This window comes from Diorhabda sublineata, chromosome 7 (assembly GCF_026230105.1).
Source record: "Diorhabda sublineata isolate icDioSubl1.1 chromosome 7, icDioSubl1.1, whole genome shotgun sequence".
NCBI classification, from domain to species: Eukaryota; Metazoa; Arthropoda; class Insecta; order Coleoptera; family Chrysomelidae; genus Diorhabda; species Diorhabda sublineata.
The window spans coordinates 8470355-8492684 of record NC_079480.1 but is presented as its reverse complement, the minus strand read 5'-3'; the positions used below and the strand labels follow the sequence as shown (position 1 = coordinate 8492684).

Below are 22330 nucleotides of genomic sequence, written 5' to 3'. Positions count from 1 at the left end.
AGCCTGGAAAATACAATAGAAAGCCACAAATATATCAAAAAAATACTACAGCTCTAACAAAATGTAGAAAATAATAAAATATCAAATACAAAAATTATCAAAACAGAATAAATTCACAAAAGAGAGATGTTACTGAATACTTAATTAATTAATTAAGATTTTTGGTGATTTTTGATAGTATTGGTTGGTTATTAATAATTTCAGTGAGATACCTGTTATTCTTGCTTAGAAGTAATTTCGAAAATTAATTTTGCGAAACTTGTAGTGCATTATAGTGTATATGAATATATAGTATATATGAGATACCTCCTCAGCCTATGATTCCATAACTTGAATATGATTCCTCTAAACTCTGATAAACAATAACTCCCTCTTTTATATTCACGAATTCCACAATTTTCAGACACTTAAATAACTACAGAAACTATCTGTACAATAGTTTGTAGGTGGTGAGACATTTCATTAAATAAAAACTAAGTGAATATATAAAAGCAATTAAGTACTATTCCTAAACTAAGGTAACTGTTACATTTGAGAAATGAAACAGAACAAAAAAGTGGAATAAAGAAGTTTTTTCAACAAGTGAAAATCTTCTCTGTCTCATGTTCTTGCTCATAAGAGTCATAAGAGGTCAACAAACTTGGGTTTATTCCTAGTTTCATAGCTAAGTGTTGGTCTTTGTCATTTATCTCTGTTTAAGTTTTGTCTTGAATTAACGTGTAAATGATATATTTGACAGATATCTTATACATTAGCTTCGATCAAAAGTTTATCGGTGGGATACCTGTTATTTTTGTTCAGAAGTAATTTCTGAAATTTTGCGAAACTTGTAGTGCATTATAGTTTGTTTTTGAAACACCTCCCCAGCCTATAATTCCATAACTTGAATGTGATTCTTCTAAACTCTGATAAAGCACAATTCTCTGTTTTATATTCAACAATTCGACAATTTTTCAAAACTATATAGGATTCTCCTTAATTTTTTTGTTAAGTAGTCCACATGAGTTATCTATTGCAAAGTACGATATAACATTATTCCCAAAAATTTAGTTTCACTTGCTGGTTTTATTGTGGAAGAATTTTGTATTTTTATATAAAATTTTGTATCTAGAGGCTGCTTTTTTTCTATTTCACCGATAATACTCTATAATCCAACCAAGTTTTAATTTACACAAAATCGCTTTCAACTTTTAATTCCCAATTGTACCAGTTTGTGTCCTTATATATAACCACAGTATCATCAGAAAAACTGATGATTTGTCCTATTTTCTACAAAAAAATTTATTATTCATGTTAATATTGAATAACAATGGACCCATGACCCTTCCTTGAGAAATTCTACATGTCACTTCTCTTGTTCTACTTATTTTATCTTTTATTTTGACCTATTGTTTTCGATTTTTCAAAAAACCTATAAACCGAATCTCTTTTTTCTAGGTCATCCAAGGTTTTTAGTTAAATGAAATGATGACGGTATATAAAGCCTTTGCCAAATCAAGAAATATTCCTATTATTGGTTTATCTTTATCTAAGAATTCGTAAATAATGTTTATTAATAAATTTATTTCATCTTGAAGTGACTTATGATTTCTAAATCCAAATTGAGAGTTTGAAAGTAAATTAAGTTTTTCCAAGAATTTGGTTACTCTAATTATCACTTCTATCTTTTCTATTACTATGGCTAGGCTTGTTACTTATAAGATTCCTGTCTATAGATTTAGAAAGTTGAGTTTTGAAGTTTGATAAATTGCCCTGCTTCGACAGAACTGTTAATTATTACAGTGATTGGATGACATATAATTCACTATAATTTTTAGCGTTTTAGCACTGATATAATTATACCCAGGGGTTTTTTTGGGTTTTAAGTCGTTATTGATAATTTGTTACCTCACTCTCAGTGCTGATTACAATAATAACAAGTGGCCACTAATAATCTTCTCTTTAGAGTTGTCGATTAATAGTACGGGCTGAATTTTTACTCACATCGATGAAATATTAATTGAATATATTGGCCATTTGCTCAATGTCATTGATTATTTGGTTATTGTCTTTGATACTTCGATTTTCCATTATTTATGGTTTCAATGAGGCTCACTGTATATTTTTAAATAATTTGTTGTAACGAGTATGTTATCATAATTATTTGTATGAACAAATATATGGTCCAAACATGTGCTGGAATTTTTTTGTATTCTGGTGGAAATATGAATTGATGATCTATAACCATGTTAACTCATGATATCTAGATAGATTTTTGGTTTCTTTGTTTCTTCTAGAATATTAATATTAATATAGCCTAAAAAGAAAGTGTAATTGCATTTTTCATTATCATTTTCTAATACGTCGTTCAACTCATCGATAATTATTCTCATTACTAGCAGGGGTTCTACGAAATGAATTTATTATGAAGACCTTATTTTCAACCTAAGAAGGTTACTTCCCTCCAGTTCTATTAATTAATAGCATATCAAACTCTTTCTCAGGAAATGGTATTTGGTCTGAGTTAATTTATATATAACTGATTCTTGAGAAGATGAGGTGAACGATTAGTATCAAGCTGGATGCTTGCAGTTTTGGATTAGGACTAAAGATGAAAATCGATAAATAAAAAGACGGAAAGGCCGAGAAAACATCATAAAGAATTAAATGAAATAAACTATTCCAGAGAATGATCCTCCTAATTAATATAAATTGCTGGAAACAAGAAAAATATTGGGAACAAATCGCATTACCTTATATATAAAAAAGACGAATATGAAATGATTATTTCATGAAAACAGACTAGAAATATTGTAAAGCTTAGTTAGAGATAGCTGGCCTGGAAATGTTACAGGCCAGACGATGTTCTTTTTTGAAAGCGGTGAAGGGATAAATTTTCATTCTGCTACTCAAATTTAATGGAAATAAAGTGAAAAATCAACTAATTTTTTTCAGATGTTAGTGGTGAGACTATATAGCAAAAATGAAATAAGCAAATAGAATCATGTAACAAGAATTGTAACTAACCTATTTGCATGTTTTCTCAGTTCAAAGTCATGCATCAAATATTCAATTTTTTTCCAGTATACTTACCTTGGAACTATGCGAACGGAAGGGAAAATCACAGATGATTTATTGTAGAACTATGTACCGGGGGGCATATAAGCGAGCTAAGCGGCTGTAGTCCGGAAACCACTTAAATTATGATTGTATTGTTATGAAATATGAAACAAAGAGAAATTGCTAAGAATTATTTCCAAAGCTGTGAAATGCCTTATCTAATTCTATAAGGCGGATTTTATTAAACGGTTTAGTTTCAGTTAATGACGGTCCGAGACGATTAGCACGTATGTTCACATGGTTACTTTTATAAGCAAACAACCACAAATCATTACATGAGTCAGAACCCTTTAGGTATATTATTTGAGTAATTTGTTTTAGATTTTTTAATTGTTTTTTCACATGAGAAATGTTCAATTATCTCCTGAAAAACTGTTTCTGTCATATCTGTATAGAATTTTGAGATTTGATAACAAAAACAGGGCAGTAGCTAACAATACAGGGTGTTACAAAAAAGGTGATCCAGTCTCTAGGATAGATAGAAAACTGAAAAAAATTGGAGTTCATACACATTTTTTACGATTTTGGCAACATTATATTAAAATTGTTTTGGTAGCTGATGCATCAAATGAATTTGTTTTTATGTTTGACTCAGAGGGAGGGCGTTAATTACACGGTTATTTCCAAGTACTATTGAACATAACTTTCTCAATATCAGATTTGTTGAGCGAAATTTCAAATGAACTTGAACATCATTAAATTTTATACCAAAAAGTTACTCTTTATAAAACTCGATACTGTGGACGGTTTTCGTAATATTTTTATTTCAAAATTATGAAGTAATAAACCATGCTGGTATGAAGTTATGATAAATGTATTAATTAAATAAAAAATCACAAGATGAGAATTTAGAAAAAGGCTAATGACAAAAAATATGTAGAATGTAGAATGTAGAAGACTATCCTTTTTTAAAAGAATCCATTAATCTTCTTAACGGTTGGGAGGCAGCTATGAGGTCATTAAAGTGACGTTGAATTCTGTCTTTCAATTCTTGAGGTGAATTTACCTCTGTAGCATAAACTTTTCCTCTAAGATACCACCAAACTGTGTAATGCAAGGAATTAAAATCGCATGACCGAGGAGGCCAATGTATGGGAGCTTTTGCACCTCTACCAATCTATCGATTCGGAAAATGGTTACTCAAGTAATTACGACACCTTCTATCAAAGTGCGGTGGATCTACATCCTGCAAACAAAATAGAGATCTTCGCTTGTTTAGCTTTAAAACTTCTAATATCTCGAATAAGTGATAACCTATTAATTTGTTGTAGAAAAGGCGAAGTATGCTAGATAATTGATAATATACATTTCAGATCTATTGTTACCATGTCTTCGAGATACAGGAAGATTAATGTATTCAGAGGCAGTAAACGAAATACTAACCGCCTATAAACGCGTCTATCACAATTCAGAACACATCGCAAACTTTTTTTGATCTGCTGAAAGTATTTGATGAATATCTGATAAATCAATAACCGCGTTATGAGTAAAAGACATTATCAATCGAGTCGAACTGCGATCAACATTCAAATGACTGTTTTTGATGTTGGGACTTAGGCTTAGTTCACAAGACTTCCCCTTCTTCAAATGCAAAGAAATTCTGGAAACTGAGGGAATTTTGTGAAAAAATATCCATAATACCTCTATCTATATCAAGATCATTTGCTTTATGATATATTTTAACAAATCTGGTAGTTGATTTTTCACGATTTCTTCTCGTTAATTCTTACGATGTATGATATCGTGGACGGTTTAAAATTAATCGCATGTAAAAAATTATAGATACACAAGTAACTTTTTAATATTCAATATGACTGCACTATTATGATAATATAATTTTCAGATAAAAAAAAATGATTTGAAAAAACATCCTCAAGCGTTGGTAGTATCAAAGTATCAAACACATATACTTCGCTCCAAGCACAAGAAAAGAATAAAATCTATATTTCCTCCAACGAGATGTTATTTCATATTTTTTAAATGAATATTTGTCTTACCCCCACAATTTTAAAGGAAGAGTTGAGGAAAAAGTGCTGACCCAAATTTACTTCTTGTAGAAATAAGATGTTTGCCTCCATTTTCAGTATACTTTAATCAAGAAAATTCCACAGAAAACTTATTTTCCGCAATCATTATTATTAACGGACTTTATTCAAACTTGAGAATAAATTCCAGCAACTTTTCTTATCAATTTTCACAACAATTATTTTAACTGAAAGGTCGTAATTCAAGTGGTTTTTGAGATATAGTCGCTTACATTATTTGGACACCTCATATAACACAAACGAATAAATTATAGTTTGAAAGAACCAAAAAAAATACAATCTTGCATATCTAAGCAAATTAGAAAGTGAAAAATACTTCTCAACATAATATAAAAGAATGACAAGAAATGTCGTGCAATTAATTGTTTTCTTATATTATTATCATTCGTTATGTATCAGATCTGCTGTAGTCCAGTCATTTAAGCTTAAATTAGGTAATAATCTCGGAGTTAGAGATAACCAGCTGTAAGTCTGTAAATACTTGTAAATTGACACCCCGAAAGTTGTCTCAAAACCTACATATGGTAGGGTGTAGGCAACTATTAAATTTCAAGGTCAAAAATCGGTTTTTTGCGCTTTTTTTGTAAATATCACGTTTCCTATGGGATTTTTGCCGTTTGTATTTATTATAGAATTATATATATTCTATTATAGAATACAAAATTCTCTACAAATTTTGTTTGAAAAAATTTTTCATACGTTTTCGAGATAGAGGGCGGATTGCGCGCGGTTACTGGTAGTCACTTCAGGTCAACAGGTGCCTCCGGTCGAAAACGCGCCTTATATAGTTGATTGTACCAGTTATACAAGAAAAATTCTTATCAAATCGAAATAACAAAGATATGCTGCTCATTAATATGTTGATTGAAAAATTACTGCTGCAAATATTACTACTAAACAAGCCATAGATGATGCGGATGTTGATGTTATTTTTGAAACTGCAATTGAAGAATCAAAGTCTGTAAAAACTGCAGTTATAATAGGACAAGATATTGATTCACTTGTCATTTTAACTGGGCGTACACTGTCTTACGAACAAGAAATTTTCTTTAAAAAAGTTAGGAAAGGAAATGTAAAGACGGAGATATACTCGACTAAAAGTTTTGATAATTATCCTCATTCCAAAACACATATTTTATTTTTGCACGCATTAATTGGCTGTGACACAACTTCTGCGTTTTTGAGGAGCTGATAAATTTGGATGAACTAGCTGCAACATTTGGGGAAGAAAATTGTCGACCCAGAGATTACTATAGAGTGGAACTCAAACCTTATTGGCACTCTATAATGCTCCGAAATCTGTGAAAAGTCTCGATCATTTTCGTTATATGCATTACGTCAAGTCTACAGAACTTAATAAACCTGTGCAGCTTTCAAACATTCTACCAACAAGTGCAGCGGCTCATCAACACTTCAAATGTAGATATTATCAAGTTCAAACTTAGTTTTTTTGGAGCCTATCATGACAATTTTACCATCTGCTCCAGAAGATTTGCTAAATACAATTTTCTGCAACTGCAAGAGTGGTTTTGGTTCGCGATGCGGATGCAGGAAAACGGGATTCATCATCAATTCCTTATTCATTATTATGAACTCTAACCTCATTAAATTTATCACTACTATAAATTGCTTGTATTTCATATATATTCCATATTTATAGTGTGTCAATGTCAATTTTATTCCCATTAAGTTGTCATCTTCAATTATTTATTATTTAATTATCATTAATGATAATAATGTACCATAAATATATTAATCTACTTTTATAATTATTATTGTAAATGATAAGAACTGATATATAAAAAATCCTATAAAACTAATACCTCGTTCATTTAATTTAATATACGCCAATCAGATTAGTGTAACAAATTGTAATTATTATCAAATCCACAGTTTGGTAAATAAATTGTTTTTAAAAAGCAAGTTGTTGAATTGAATTATTTAATTCTAGTATAGATGTTTCTCCAGCATCCAACAGCTAATAATCTAAATGAACGACAGCATAATTAACATTGTGGATAGTCGATGCACAACATCCAATGACAATTTTCAATCGATAGATTTTCCTTTTAACTCACGACTTTCTCACAGTAGTCAATATTTAAGTTATTGATTCATTCACTTAGTCGATACAATTCATTTTTCGAGAGGCATCTTTGGAAGTTCATTCTAATGATCTTGATGAGGACTATAGAACAAAAAAATAATTGAAATAGTGCATTGGCATTGTATTTTGAAGAGTAAAAAGTTAGCATTGACTCACGTTGTGTCCTTATGATGAATGAGAGAGCCTTGTAACCAATATTTCAGGCTTTCTGGCAAAATGTTTCTGTATACCAAGAGAAGAATGGAATAAACAACTTTGGGCTCATCCAGTTCCAACAGAACCTAGTTACGGTGACCATCACAAATCCTTAGGGATTCATCTAGAATCAATCACACAAAAAAATTAGTTTCTAATCTTGTTTCTCATCAAGGCTTTTTTCCAATTACCAAAATGGCCGCGTCAGGAAGTTTATTTCCAGATCTTCGGGAAAAATCAAGAGTTTATTGCTTATACAAAAAAAAAGAAATAAAAAAGATCCTCCAATCAGGCAGATGTGTTGCATAAGCTCCACCAGATCAAAAAACATAGTTTTGAGATAAATGCTTTTAATAAAATGTTTTACCCTTGATTTATGTACAGTATTGCGAATTATTTAATTAGTTACAATAAGTGATCTATTCCTGAGCCATATAATACTATAAGAATTAGGCCCACACTATAAAGTACCAGTTTCAATCAATAATCAGTGGCTTGCAGCAATTTGTACGATAATAAAACTAATATTCATCGTTTTTGGTCATATTATCCACACTAGTAGGGTAAACCTCTCATTATTATTCTCTTTGAATCTACCGACACACCTTGGAAATAAAAATTGTGATAAATGATAGTTTGAAAAAAGCAATCTTGCATATTAAGGGAAATTGGAAAATAATTCCCAACATAATATGATAAAATTTGAAGAAAATTGATATCATGGTCCTAAAAACGTTATATAAATTCAGGATTATTTAAAAAAATGTCGAAAAATGTCATTGTTCTCTTATACTAACATTTTTCCTTATAACTAAATTGGTATTTCTGGAACCATTGACGATATTCATACTGAATATACTGTTTACACTACCACTATATCAATACCGACAATTACACTGTCTGACGCGCGTTTCGATAACCAAGTTATCGTCTTCAGAAACTGAAGGTAAACTAAAATCTAATAACTTGACTTACCTGTTTAATACTAAATTTTCCCACCAATAAAACTTCTCCCGCGAAAATTAATTCCAGCGGTAAAAATCTCCCACTGTCGTTAAAGCAACTGGTTGCTCAGATTTTCTAGAACACTCTTCTGGGTTGTTTTGTCTGTACATTTATTTAATATATCACGTATGAGTTAATTGCTGTTATATTTAGTGCGCCATGAAAAATTACCATCGACCAGTTGTATGCTGCGCCTAATTTATCCACAGTGTCTACTCCACCTTCAGTTGAGTTATAATCAAAGATCATATCAAGTTTACCAGTTGTTCTATCTATGATATGACACTAGAGTACATGTCTCTTGAAAAGCGAACATAGAACTTTTCTCAGGCCTTTCTAATTTCATCTGTTCTGGATTCTGTGGTTTATTCTACCTCAGGTTACCTAAGAGAGTTAAGCTGTCGTTGAGAAATTTAGAAGTCAAATCAGTGATTGTGAAAAAAATATCCATTGTTATGTTGCGTTTAGATCTCTACACTGGTTCACACAACTTGGGAACTATTCGATGCGTCAAGACAATATGGACCTGCTGATTGTCGACCACATATATACCCATTTTTCCGATATAAAACGTTTTTGCATCAACTAGGGAATATATTTTATTTCTCTATTTATTGGGATTAGATAAAATATATACTCTTAATCCACAATGTCCTCGACATGCCCACAACATTTCATCAACAGTTGCATATTGGAAAAAAGGGAAATACTTCGGTGGATTAACAATCAATTCATCAAAAAATGTCCTCACCGCTGCCAGTTCATTATATTTTTGTCATTCTGGCCTTATTGTTTTATCGTCCAGTCGAAAATTTTGAGGCAAAAATTTGAATTTTTCTCATGACATTGTCAGCCTTTCAATTCTATCTGTTCAAAAGAGATCGAGAATGTTGTCATAATTGCTTTTCATTTTACCAGCTGTATAAAGCAAACCAAGAAGAGCTTTTATTTCATCTTTGTCCGTTTTCTTGCCTTGTTAGTTTCTGAGTATTGCTTTCTTTTAATCCCCATATTTGTGGGTTACTATTTTCTCCATCTTGCCATTTATCTATTTTCTGTTCAGCTTCTCCTTTTACTCTCGGCAGCTGAGTTATAATGTTGTCTGCATGAATTCTGAGGTTTGAAGATTTTCCTAAAGGTTTCTTCCATGTGGTGCTATCTTTTGATATAAAGCAAAGCTCACAATGTCTCCTCAATTCAAATGCATCTATCCTACTATCAGATATGTCAATCTATCTCTTCAAGGCTGCTGTCACTGTCATAAGCTTCTTCAATTCCATCTAATTCAGCTTCATCTTAAAGATGCTGGAGTCTTTTCTATTCGTGTTTATAACTTTCTTAAGCCATTTTCGTCAAACAATTCTAAATAAATGATAGGATTAGTAAATATATTTCAAAATAAATTTTTGACTCACTTCATTTTCAGTATTATACAACTACACTGAGGCTAACGTTAGTCTGTAGGACCCAGCATGTGTTAAACGAAAGGTAACATCCGTTACTAAGATCGAATTCGCTCAAAATCATTGACACGTTTGACACATGCAACCCACAATTTTTTACTGAAGAGATATGTTTCGGGGTAGGAAGGTACTGGAAGCAGTCGGGATACAATGTGGCACAATCATCAATTTCCGGAAAAATTGAGAACTGTCGGTCTCTGAGACGGCATGTTAGCTCCAGAGTTAGTTAATACATGTTTTTCGACAAATACAGTGTACAAAATCTTACTAACAACGCTTCATTAAAAGAGTTGGTTCAAACTTGTCACTGCTTACCCCAATAAATTTGAAACACCTCGTATATCATAATATATTTGTTTTGACTAGTTTATCTATAATATGAATCATTCTCTGGAGCTAGAAATTTATAATCCATTTAATACGTTTCTCTAAACTTTTTTTGACATCCCTTAAAACGTAATTTTCATTTATTGTTTCAGGTTTTTAAAATTTCGTAACAACAGTGATCAGGTAAGTTGTTTGGACAATTATTTTGATACTTTTTCTATTTGTTGTAATCAAATCCACCCGCTCTACATATTTATAATACAATAAATCTCAATATTTTCGTCGTGAAAATACAAATTGATCTTCACTATTTTTCATGCGATTATTATCAGAATGCTCCATTTTTTTCTAATGTTGTATAACCTCGGTATGTAGAACATCCGGCAAACTTATGGATTTATAGTTATTATCATTAACTTCATATGATAATTGTATTATGACCAGTATTTTTCGAAGCAGTATAAGTTATCAGAACTATTCATAACTGCACCCCTTTGGTTTGTTTACTTATATTTCGAAAATCATACATAACAGATTTCTATTTAGCTTTAGGCTCGTCCCCGTACCAATCAATTGCCAATTGCTGATATATTATACAATCTGGGTAAACAGAACAAATCAGAGCTCCCAAACGGATTCTTATATTATCGATTTGATAGAATGCAATATGCCCAATAAAGCTGGTAATATTAATGTACATTAAGTCAAATGTATATAAAAGGTTTTGTATATTGTAATAAATTATAATATCTAGATGGAGCGATTATATTATCACAAGCACTTAGTAATAATGAGAGCATCCAAGAGGAAAATCCACATAAAATGCCCTTCAGATAATTACGATTTGAGCATGCTTACAATAATAAATAGGAATAGAATTGCCTCATTATCCATGCCAATAAACTCAATGAACAAATATTGAATTTAATAAGATCTTTACTTGAATGATAACTGCATATGCATATGCAATGCATATGGAAACCTGTAAGATAGAGTAAGACCGCTTATTGAGCATCTGTAGACTTTATCGGACTTACATTTAGAATGATATAGATTTTTCTTTATCTTGTTGAGATTTCACTTTGAAAAGATATTTCTGTATCTTTGAAGCAGATATTCTTCAGGTCTTTCACAAGGCTACTGTGAGAAAATATTGAAACGGGTAATATCCTAGGTATTCTTTTGGAAGTTACAGGTCCTAGAAGGTCTATTGCTTTTACTTGTACCTGTGACGTACTTCTATGTTCTTTTTTTCTTTTATTTCGAAGGCCTTAACACAGGTATGAACAAAAAGTAGGGATAGTCTCACGATTTAGGGTATTGCATACTATTCAACATCTCAGTAGTTGTTTACGAACATTTTTGGAGCAAAATATATCGCTTGCATTTGGAGAAATGCACATCTGCAATTGCCCATAATATGAACTCCAGAAGACAATGGATGGGTGTTGAATGATGGTTAGTACGAGTTTCACTGGTTCGAGGGAGATCAGCTACCACCTACAGTAAGTGATGCTATCGCTAACAACAACATTGATATGGAAGCAGATAATGCCAATATTGATGGTAAGTGTATTTTTTGCATAAATTGCATACATATTATATACATGTATGTATATCAAGTCCTAATATATTAATAATTTACATTTCAGTTAATAGAAGCTTCAAATGATTAAAGGTTTCTATATGCATTGCTCGCACTCGCACGGACACGTTTCTCGCTCTGGCAAACTGTTGGTGATGGAATTTCTCTCTGGCATTAGATATTATGACTTATCAATCTATTTCATTTATTCTATTAAAATTTCAAGAATGATAAAATGACAAAATTGGAATTTTTTTAAAAAATATTCGTAATGTTTTATCGACAATCAGGAGGGATGTAAATGTTCTGGCAAAAATTTTGTAACAATATTGTCGAAGAGGTGTTAAGGTTTGACTGTGAAAAGTTTCATGACTTTTGAAATGACCACCTAAAATTGGTCACTGGTCCTCCTCTATTAAATATATGTGTCTTTATATACTGTATGTCTTCCCTTCATATTCTTAAATATTCTTTCTTCTAACTAACTAACTTTTTATGATTTAATCTATTATTGTTTTCATTATAATTTTTCTGCCTTCATGAACTTTTTTTGTTTTTTCGTTAAATTAAAAGAAGTGTCTGGTTATATTTTGAGGTGTCAGAGATATTAAAATCAAGTTCATATATTAACGTGAGCAAGTACTCATTTATACTTTGTTTCTAAATGAAATCAGTCCAGTTTGAGGTTAGGTTTTGTTACGCCGTTATGAATGACATTGAATTTTTATACAATTAGTTTATTCAAAATGTAAAAGATGTGATCACATTAAGGTTATTCAAATAAGTTTTTCATCAATATACTGATCGTATTGAATAACATACATGGTTTCTAAAAGCAAGTGTTTTATCAATTATTTTCTGTTTTTGATACATATTCTTTATTTTTTGTATTGAGATATCAGAAGAACTGAATTTATTATTTTCTTTAATCTCGCTTGAAAATTGTGTTTCACGTTATATAAATTAAATATTCCGCATATATTTGTGATTTAATTTTTTGGTACAGCAGTTAGGCACTCGTTCACGACACAGACCGTAAAGCCGATCCTATCCGGTTATAATGGAATTCTAAAATTTGACAAATGCGGCGACGTCTTTGATATTGCCTTTGATGTATATTTTTTCATAAGCAGCGGCGAGTTGTTTATGTTATTTTTTCAGAACTTGTTTCTAGGAAGGTCGTTTTATTTGTTTTTTTTATTTACTTCCTAAAATTCTAGAAAAGTTCATTCCGATATATATTCGAGTTTGTGAGTGAAATACAGTGTGTATAAATCTCCCTACTGTTGAAAAATATTACAATAATCATGTTTAGTTTGTCTTTCAATAGTTGATATTGCTGGCTCCTTGAAATAACTAATCATTTATTTGTATATTTTATCCTTAAATTTGGTGTACGAGTACGTTGAAGTGAGGGGCTTCTTCTGTTAATAGCGACGTCTGTAATGATTTATTTACACAAACCAAATAACACCGCTGGCTGGTATTTCTATTTCAGTTTCGAGCTTTTCAACTAAAGGATGGTAAAGCGTTCCGCAGATATCCAACAAATAATCGAAGACATTATAAATCGGCGTTACAACGTAAATCGATAATATCAAGGAATAAGCCAGGATAGGCAGAATTATTGAAATTCAAGACCATTGAAATTGGTATAAGAATCATATTAATGTATAGTATACTTACCACTTATAATAAGTATTTTATTGCGCAGTATTTGTGAGATTAGTTTCTCTTATTACATTCTCTTCTCATTCTCTTCCTCTGCTACTTGCGTGCGTTAATTATTGTTGCTGTCAACCATAAAAATTGATAAGAGAAAACTTTTGATTACAATATTTTCTACTCAAAATTGACGCGTGAACACGCACCACTGCTGAATTAGAGCTGAGGAGAGTTTCATAAAATTCTTCATTATGTTGTGAGATTCGTTCAAAGTGGCAGAATGGTTCATCAAAAGAATGATTTCTGTGGAGTTACGTACGGACGGTATTATGGTGGTATCTACATTGTTGTCAGATCTTTCTTTTTTTCGGAAAATAATGAACTTTGTTTCAAATGGATCACCTTATATATTTCGTGTTTTTAGAAATCCTCAAGAAATACTTGAAGACAAATCTTTAAATGTTTGGATCATGTTAAAAGTAGATCCACATTTTGTGGAGTAGAAAAATCACGAATTCTAGAAAACATACAGTAAAAGCAGTTAGAGCATATGCTCAAAATGTTATCCATTCACTTCAATACAACAAGCAATGCGATTTTCAAAACTTTGCAATACATTTGGCCAAACTGCTTAATTCTTCTTATCTCTGAGGTAATCCTATCTTTTAATTGCTGAAATTGGTAGGTTTTGTTTTGAAATCAACTTTTCTAAGTGACTCCACAGGAAAACAGATTATTTAGCTATTGCCTCACCACACACATAGTGTTTTGGCCAAATATTGTCGTTTGGAATTTTGTTATTGTCTGAAATTTCAAATAATGATTTTTTTTTCAAATGCCATCGAAAATTATTACTTGGATTTATAAATATCCGAGCCAACTCAGGTATAATACTATTTTCCAATCAATCTAAATACGCCGGACCATTTAAGTTACCCTCAATGAAAAAGGGACCATTCATTTTGTCGCCCATTATTCCAGCCCATACATTTAGTTTGTCGGGATAATGGGTGTAGAATTTACCCATATAACGAGGATTGTTACGTGAAGAGTATCAACGACTATGCCGATTTACATTTCCATTAATACAAAAAGTGGCCTCATGGCAAAAGATAACGTGACTTAAAAACTTTGGATCGTTTTGATTGTTACATTTTTCCATCATTCGGCTTCTAACAGGAAGAAACATCTAAAGATTTGTTTCCAGTTGGTGCAGTTTTTCTGCGTCCTGCTTTGGATAAATCTTTTCCTGAACCAGTTTCGTCAAACTTTTCTACTAATTCACTGACAATAGATCTTGTTTGAGATTTCGGTTAGGATATAAATTATTAGAGATATGAAACGTTTTTTGTTAACTTCTACGCCTATCACCATATCCTAACATCATTAAAATATCAATTCGTTCTTTTTCAGATAAACTATCCATTAACACTCTCAATAAACTTCAAGAATAATAATTTATCAATATTTTAACTTCGTCGGGGATAACGCAAATGTAGCTGTAACTCCGAAATTATGGCACTTAGATGTTGGGAACATTTGATGAAAAATAATTAGTATTTCTTAAGGATTTTGAAAAGCGAAAAATATTCATCTATTGGACATGACGAAGTTCATTCCTTTTTCTGGTGAAAGAAGAGATCTGACAAGAATATAAATTACACCATTACACGTATCACAAAATCCTTGTACACAAAAATTTATAAAAATCGTACAAGCCGTTTCCGAGATAATTGAGGCGTTCGATATATAAAACACACTCTGTATACTGTTTCACAATTTCAGTAAGCTAGTTTTATTCCAATTGCCGTGATCACCAGACGTTGTATCCATTTTGTGTTCTTGAAATTTTACTAAAGATCGTTAATTGTTTTCATAAATATCCATACAAAAACCTATAATACTTTCAAGCAAATTTCTTATTCAATCACTGCGTATAATAACATTTTATTTTGAGCTATTTGGGAAAACAAAATTTGTTAAAATCTGTGGAATATTGACGTTGACTGTGAAGTCATACTCTCTTCTCTTCCAAAACTTTGGCAAATATGGATTCCTGGTGAGGAGATGAATCAAATTTTGTAATATTCTTATCTGAAAATGGCTCTCAATTTATAGAAGCCGCGTAGCAATTTTCTTAGTCTGATGCTCAATTTGGAAGGAACGTGTTTTCATTCTATACCTTGTAATAAAGTATTTCATTTTTGTCAATGAGCTGATAGGGAATGACATTGAAAGAAAATTGAATAGTCTTCCTGACCCTTTCTAGGGATGACCTCAATGTTTCGTCTGTTTCCTTTCTCCGTTTGAAAATGATGGATAACGATGATGCTCTATATATAAATTGTCGCCACAAATCACTCGGTGACAAGTAAGCAACTAGCTATTGAATTAAATTGATATTTTGTATCAAAATGATGAATAACATTCGAGGTTAGATATTTCAGTCACAAGTTATGGTCAAATCACTCTATTAGAAGAGCTACCTACACTTAGAAAAAGAGAAGATCTTGATATTACAATATTTTCAAAATCATGTGATTCCTTCGTATGTAAATCAATGGCGGAAAAGTGTTTGCGTGTCTCGATAAATGTTTTGTGTTTACTCAATTTGAAAAAGGTAACCGCAGTGAAATTATCATACACCTAATCAACAAAAAATGTGAAAGATAAGGATTCGTATTACTATATTCTTTATTCACTACAGCTATACAGTGATACAGTTTTGTATTAAATTTAGCTGCATCCTATAATAAGTCCTATAGTTATTTCATTAGAAATTTAGATCTAAGCTATTTCTCTCTGGTTAATATGTTTTTCCACTGTCCGACGTCTGTTCAAATGCAAGCAGAGATTATATGGCTTATAGTAGTTAACAGTTATTGATCTGCAAGAAAGGACACGTTTTTATACGTAGTACATAAATCACATGTGTGGATATGTTTTTAGGTTAGACTGAAGGTTACTTGAGGCTGATGCTGGGTCAGAGTAGCATGCTAGTACAATAGTGTCATCAGTATACGTTTCTACCATTCTAATTATGTTATTGATATATCTACTGTGTACAAAAGGTATAATCTCGATCCAATCTTTGGAAAACATCATAGTATAAAAGAAAAATGCCGGTCATATAACATGAAAAACTAAAGAGAAGGAATACTAATAATAATGATGTGAAGGTATATACCAAAAGTCTTGATGAAATAGATAGAGAAGAAAGTGAGTAGAGCTGATCCGGAAAATAGGCAAAAAGAATGGAAAAATATTGGTATGAAACTTCCAATTTTCATTTCATATACTCTTGGTGTCAAGTATTTTATTGAAAATAGTCCTTAGCTCTCCATGTGATACCTCTATACTTGAACATTTCGTTTGATATTTCGTCAATACCTTGAGCTTTCCTATTTTTCAGTTTAGTCACCATTTGTTGCATTCTCTCCAACGATATGGTACATCTCTCAATATGTTCGTCATCTTGATGTAAGTTCTGTGTTGATGTACTTGTTGTTGAGTCGTAGAGTTCTCTAAAATTCTCCCATTTTTCCATAGTGATTTTTGTGTTCTAAGTACTTGTACTCATTATTGGCTTTCTTTTGATTTTCCAAATATTTTAGTTGACCCTATTTCTTACAGATTTATACACATCATATATCATTGCTTTGGATCTATAGAGTAGGTACGATTTTCTCTTCTCTTCGGCAAGTATCTTAATTTCTATTCTGAATGAAAATACGTGGAAAAAAATGCTACTTTCCTAATTTACTGAAATGTTAGATACAGTAGTTATCAATGCGTATGTGCATTTTTGTCTTGTGACAGGTAAAATGTCACTTTTGGATTTTAGACGTGAAATAACTACATACCACATTGTTGATGTGGGCTTCAAATTTCTCATGTAGCAGTTAGCCTACTCCTGATGTTCTCTCATTTTTATCCTTACAGCTATACATCAGTATGTACTCCTCATATTTCCTGTTTCCTTTGCCCTTCTGTTTAGTCTCCGATAGGGTACACAACTTATGTATTTTCATCTCTAGAATAATTTCTTGACCCTTGTTATTAAATGATGTTATATTCCAATATCCCACTTTGAGTAAAATCGGTTTCCGTTTGTGTTAGCTAGGGTCCTTGTTCCCGGTAGGTCGTTATCATTGTATCCGATAAATTCCGAGGCTATGTCATTGGTTCTAGAAGTACTTTAATTTTTGCCCAAGCAGGTCGTTGGCCTCACTTGGAACCCTTCTCTTTTATCCAGGTTTAAGACCGGCTATGAAAGCTACTCAGTCCACCCAAAGCAATAATAAGCACAGTTAGTGAAATAGTGAATGAAATAAACATTTTTAGAAAATGAGAAAAATTTTTTGTTTTCGCAACCTTTGGGACCGGAAGCTTAGTTAGTTTAGGTTAATCTTACACGAAGGTGTAATGTACAGTAGTGCCTATACCTACCGTACTATAAAAATGGTCTGTTATCATGTTGTAAAATATTGTTAATCTGAATGGAAGTTTAACAACTGTACTTACCTTATTGCAGTACTGCATTGACACACAATTGCACTTAATTCAAACGTTAGAAATCACACGGTAAAAAATGTTTTTAAGCGGGACTGAAACGGCGGTCGGCGGCTTTATGGTCGGACTAAGCGGGGAGTTGAAACATCCGAAGTCGGATAAGTGAGGTTCTACTGTAGTAGTATAACAATTATTATAAGAAACCCGTATAGAACAAATAATTATCCACAATTTTTTAATGCCAACATGTTTACTGGAATATTTATATTTCTTCAATACCTACAATGTTTACTTCAATAAAAATACAAATTATTGTACATAATGAAATATATAAATAAAGTAGAATAGTGGAAGAATCAAGCACTAATTGAGTTGTGACTATAAATGCGTCTATTCAATGGACTGAATCATGTACACCATAGTTTGATTCAATACTTTCCTGGCTTTGATCGTATATACTGGGCGAATTTAGTTCACTAATTCCATGGGTAAAATTGTATACGGCCTCTTTGTTGGTTGATTAAGTACTAATAAATTGTCATTCAACATCATATAGCATAAATTAGCGCTGCCTTATCTTCTCATCTACTTCCACACGTGCACGTGCACCATAGAACCTAATAAATACTCATAAATACTCAAATTATTCGCATCTGACAGTATGAGAGTTTCAGAGGATGCTTGGACTTTTTATCCAGTGAAACTTCCACTTGCTTTTTTGTAGACTTTTCAAGTTTTAACAGTAAAAACTCTTTTGATGTTGACTTGATGATATTTTAGACCAAACGGTATTGCCTGAGTAAATGTTGTTGTTTGTTGTGACGATTTATTACTAAAGGAAACGCTTTCAATTGATTTATCATCAAAGTTTACCTCTCTTTCATGATTTTCTACTCATCACAGAAATATTGATTAAATTATGAAAATATTATTATATAATTATTTCCGAAAATGGAAATATAGGAAAAAATATTTAAATTCAGATTTTCTGCATTTCCAGGCTTTATATATATTTATTCTTCTCTTCACCAAAAAGTCTGTCTGGCTATAAATTTAGTTATTGTGGAATTATATATAAATTTATGAAGTGAATTCATTATGCAACTAATATGATTTATACCTCAACTTTAACCTACATTCGGAACTTAACTGGGAAATAATTTTCCATTATTTATAATTATAATATTATAACAAATAAATTTCAAGCAAACAAATGTACACAGTACTCACAAAATATCCATTCCAAGTCTAAGTCTAGTTTAAAATTGACCAATTTACTTAGCTCACTACGTGGCTGCAAAAAATTCTATCTCCCTTTTTCTTCAAGGTTGATATAGTTCTTCCAATATCAATTGTAGATTATAAAAACTCTTAAGAACATGGCCCATTCAAACAGCAATTTTAACTATTGCCAACCCCACCGAAATTTACTAAATCGTGACTGTCAAACCATGTTTCATCTAAATAAATTATGTGAACTTCAGTATTCTTTTATCTGATATCTGATAATCTTGTCGCCATCGAAAGATCCTTGACGATTTTGAAATTTATTAATTAAATCAATCTTACCAAGCCAATGCTTATCGCAGACTTTCTGGCTAGAAAATTTCGAAGAAATTATGTACGGCTTCGTCCAATAGAAATGTATTCTTGTTCTTCTTCTATTGAAACAAGGCTTTTTATTTATACAACTACAAGAGAGATAACGCGTACCTGCACATAGGTATACCGTATTTATGCACACTACATGTTATTTCTTCCGGTAAACAATAATATCCAAGAAACTAGTACTAATAGTTAAATAGAAATATCAGGCAAAAAAATATTTCAATAATGAAATTTCAATTTCAAATACGAAAATGGTTATATTTCTTATGAGCTATGTGCTGTTTACACCGGAAAATAACGAATATCTTAGTTTGCCCAATATATTTCCCATCACAATCACCATAGCTAATATAGATGGACCTGAAAATCAGGTATTGCCGATCACGCTGCCAATCACCATCATGAAATAAATATTAATAATGTAAATTTGTTAAAAAATGTATATAATTATATATTGCTGGATGCATTTGAAAGCTTTGAAATTGCTAGATGTGAGAGTAGCTTAAATATGAACAAAGGGCCAATTCCTCACAGCGCACTCTATAGTTTAGTAGTTAAAGAATGAATGTGAAGATTCCCGTCAAAGACATTTTCCCGCTAGAATTAATTTTCGCGGAAGAAGGTGTATTGGAGGAAAAATTTAGTATAAAACAGATAAGTTAGGTCATTAAATTCTAGTTTACCTTCAGTCTCTGAAGATGATAATCTGCTTATCGAAACACGCGTCGAACAGTCTAATTCTAGAAATCTAAGAAATTTCAGCTTAGTTAATATTCCGAAGGTTGACATTTCACAAATTGGTATCTAGATGGTTAACATCAACATATTTGGCAAAAATATCAATCTACAGGTTGAATAAAATCCAAAATTAATAATAGCCATACTGGCTTATTACTGGAGAAGTGGTCTTTTGCAGGATAACTAGGATTTTATATACGCAGGTACTTGTTTATGTGATTCACTAAAGTAACTTCATATTTAATCTATCACTTTAGTGTCCTCTTATCTGAATCAAAATTACACTTCATAAATAGATTTGTTTTAGGAACGTTAATATATTTATACTAGTGTAACGTTGAAAGCAGAATGTTTGACAAAGATTGTGGAGTAGCAGCCAATAATTTTGCTTCAGAACTTATCCGATTGGGTATCTGAGCTGTTTTCACCATTATTCATTATTAATATCTATATTCACCAAATTTCATTCTCAAGTAAACCAGTTTTCAATTATTTTTTTATTTATTCACTTACTTTGTCCTTACTTATTATATAAGATATTCCTTATTACCATCCGGATATATGGTGTTGGGAAATTTCAATTATTTTCCTATTTTTTTTTTCAATGGAACATACCGTTTACTGTTATTTTCAATGCAGTTGCCACTCTCTGAAAAATACAGTAAGTTTTATGTATGGAACGCCTAAATCATCTGTTACTAAACCAGTTTCGATAAACTTTTTTACTAATTTACTAAATGTAGATCTTGTTAAGGGATTTCGGTTAGGATATAAATTATTAAAGATATCACACGTTTCTTGTTGATTTCTACACCATATCCTAGTATCATGAGAATATCAATTTGTTCGTTTCCAGAAAAACTAAGAAACTCGGAAATTATGGCATTTAGGTAGAGAGAATATTCGATGAGAAATAATAAGTATTTCTTAACGATTTCGAATAGCTAAAAATATACAGGGTCATTTATTTTAAATAAGTTCATTATTTTTCCGGACAAACGATAACAATGTAGATACCACCATAATACCGGCTGTATCACAAGAGTCTTGTAAACAAAAATTTCTAAAAGCCATACGAGCGGTTTCCTAGATAATTAAAGCGTTCCATTAAATAGAACTGTCATTGACTAAATGTTGACTTTAATACTATACGAATTATACGAAAACAGTTGGAAGAAGCTCACATATTAAATATTCAATCAAATTCATAACAAACCTTTCAAAGATAATGAGACACTTGCTTCACTCAATTCTGAAACTTCTACAGAGATTTATGTATATTGTAAAATATACATACTTTGTTCGTTGTACAAAGGTTCACATGAAATTTTATGTTCAATAGTTACACGATTTTCACCCAATGGTATATAGTTTACAAGAAAATAATACGAATTTTACTCATCGATTTGTATAATTGTTTGTTCTACCCAGTACTGTGAAACTTCTGAATAACACATTCCAAAATATCGTTTCAACATCAACTGTTGTTTTAATTTGCACCTAGCGTAACTAATTAGAATAACAGTGATTGTTCCTTACATTTCTTTTTCATTTATTCATATTTAGTGATGAGATCGGAAATTTTGATAAATCCTGCTTTATATTCCTTGGGTATATCGTTTAATACGTCACGGACTCCAAAACTGTCGGACATGCAGGTGAGCGAGAGAAATTATTAAATTTCCCAGCAGCTTTATTCCACAAATCTTAGAATCGTTCTCAATTTATTATAAGCCGCGTAGCAATTTTCTTGGTTTCACGTTGAAATTAGATGAAATGTGTTTTCTTTTTGCAAGAGAGATTTTTTATTTGTAGACATTTATTCCCTGTAATGATGTTTTTTCGGTTGAGGTGATCAGTTATGGTCTGAAAATAAGCACATTAAGGCAGGCGGGAATTTCTTGAAGAGCCAACTGAATATTTTCTGCTATGCGTATATATTTGGCAAGTGGTTTAATTCAAACATAGGATTGTTGTTAGA

The 22330-nt window shown here is 31.4% G+C and overlaps 1 protein-coding gene across 1 annotated transcript in view; it reads left to right on the top strand.

Moving 5' to 3' along the window:
* LOC130446774 (connectin-like) overlaps positions 1–22330 on the top strand; it is a 776872-nt gene that overhangs the window by 78201 nt on the left and 676341 nt on the right. The window contains exon 2 of the mRNA XM_056783223.1: positions 10394–10424. The gene's annotated coding sequence lies outside the window, so the exon portion shown is untranslated. The remainder of the gene's footprint in view (positions 1–10393; positions 10425–22330) is intronic.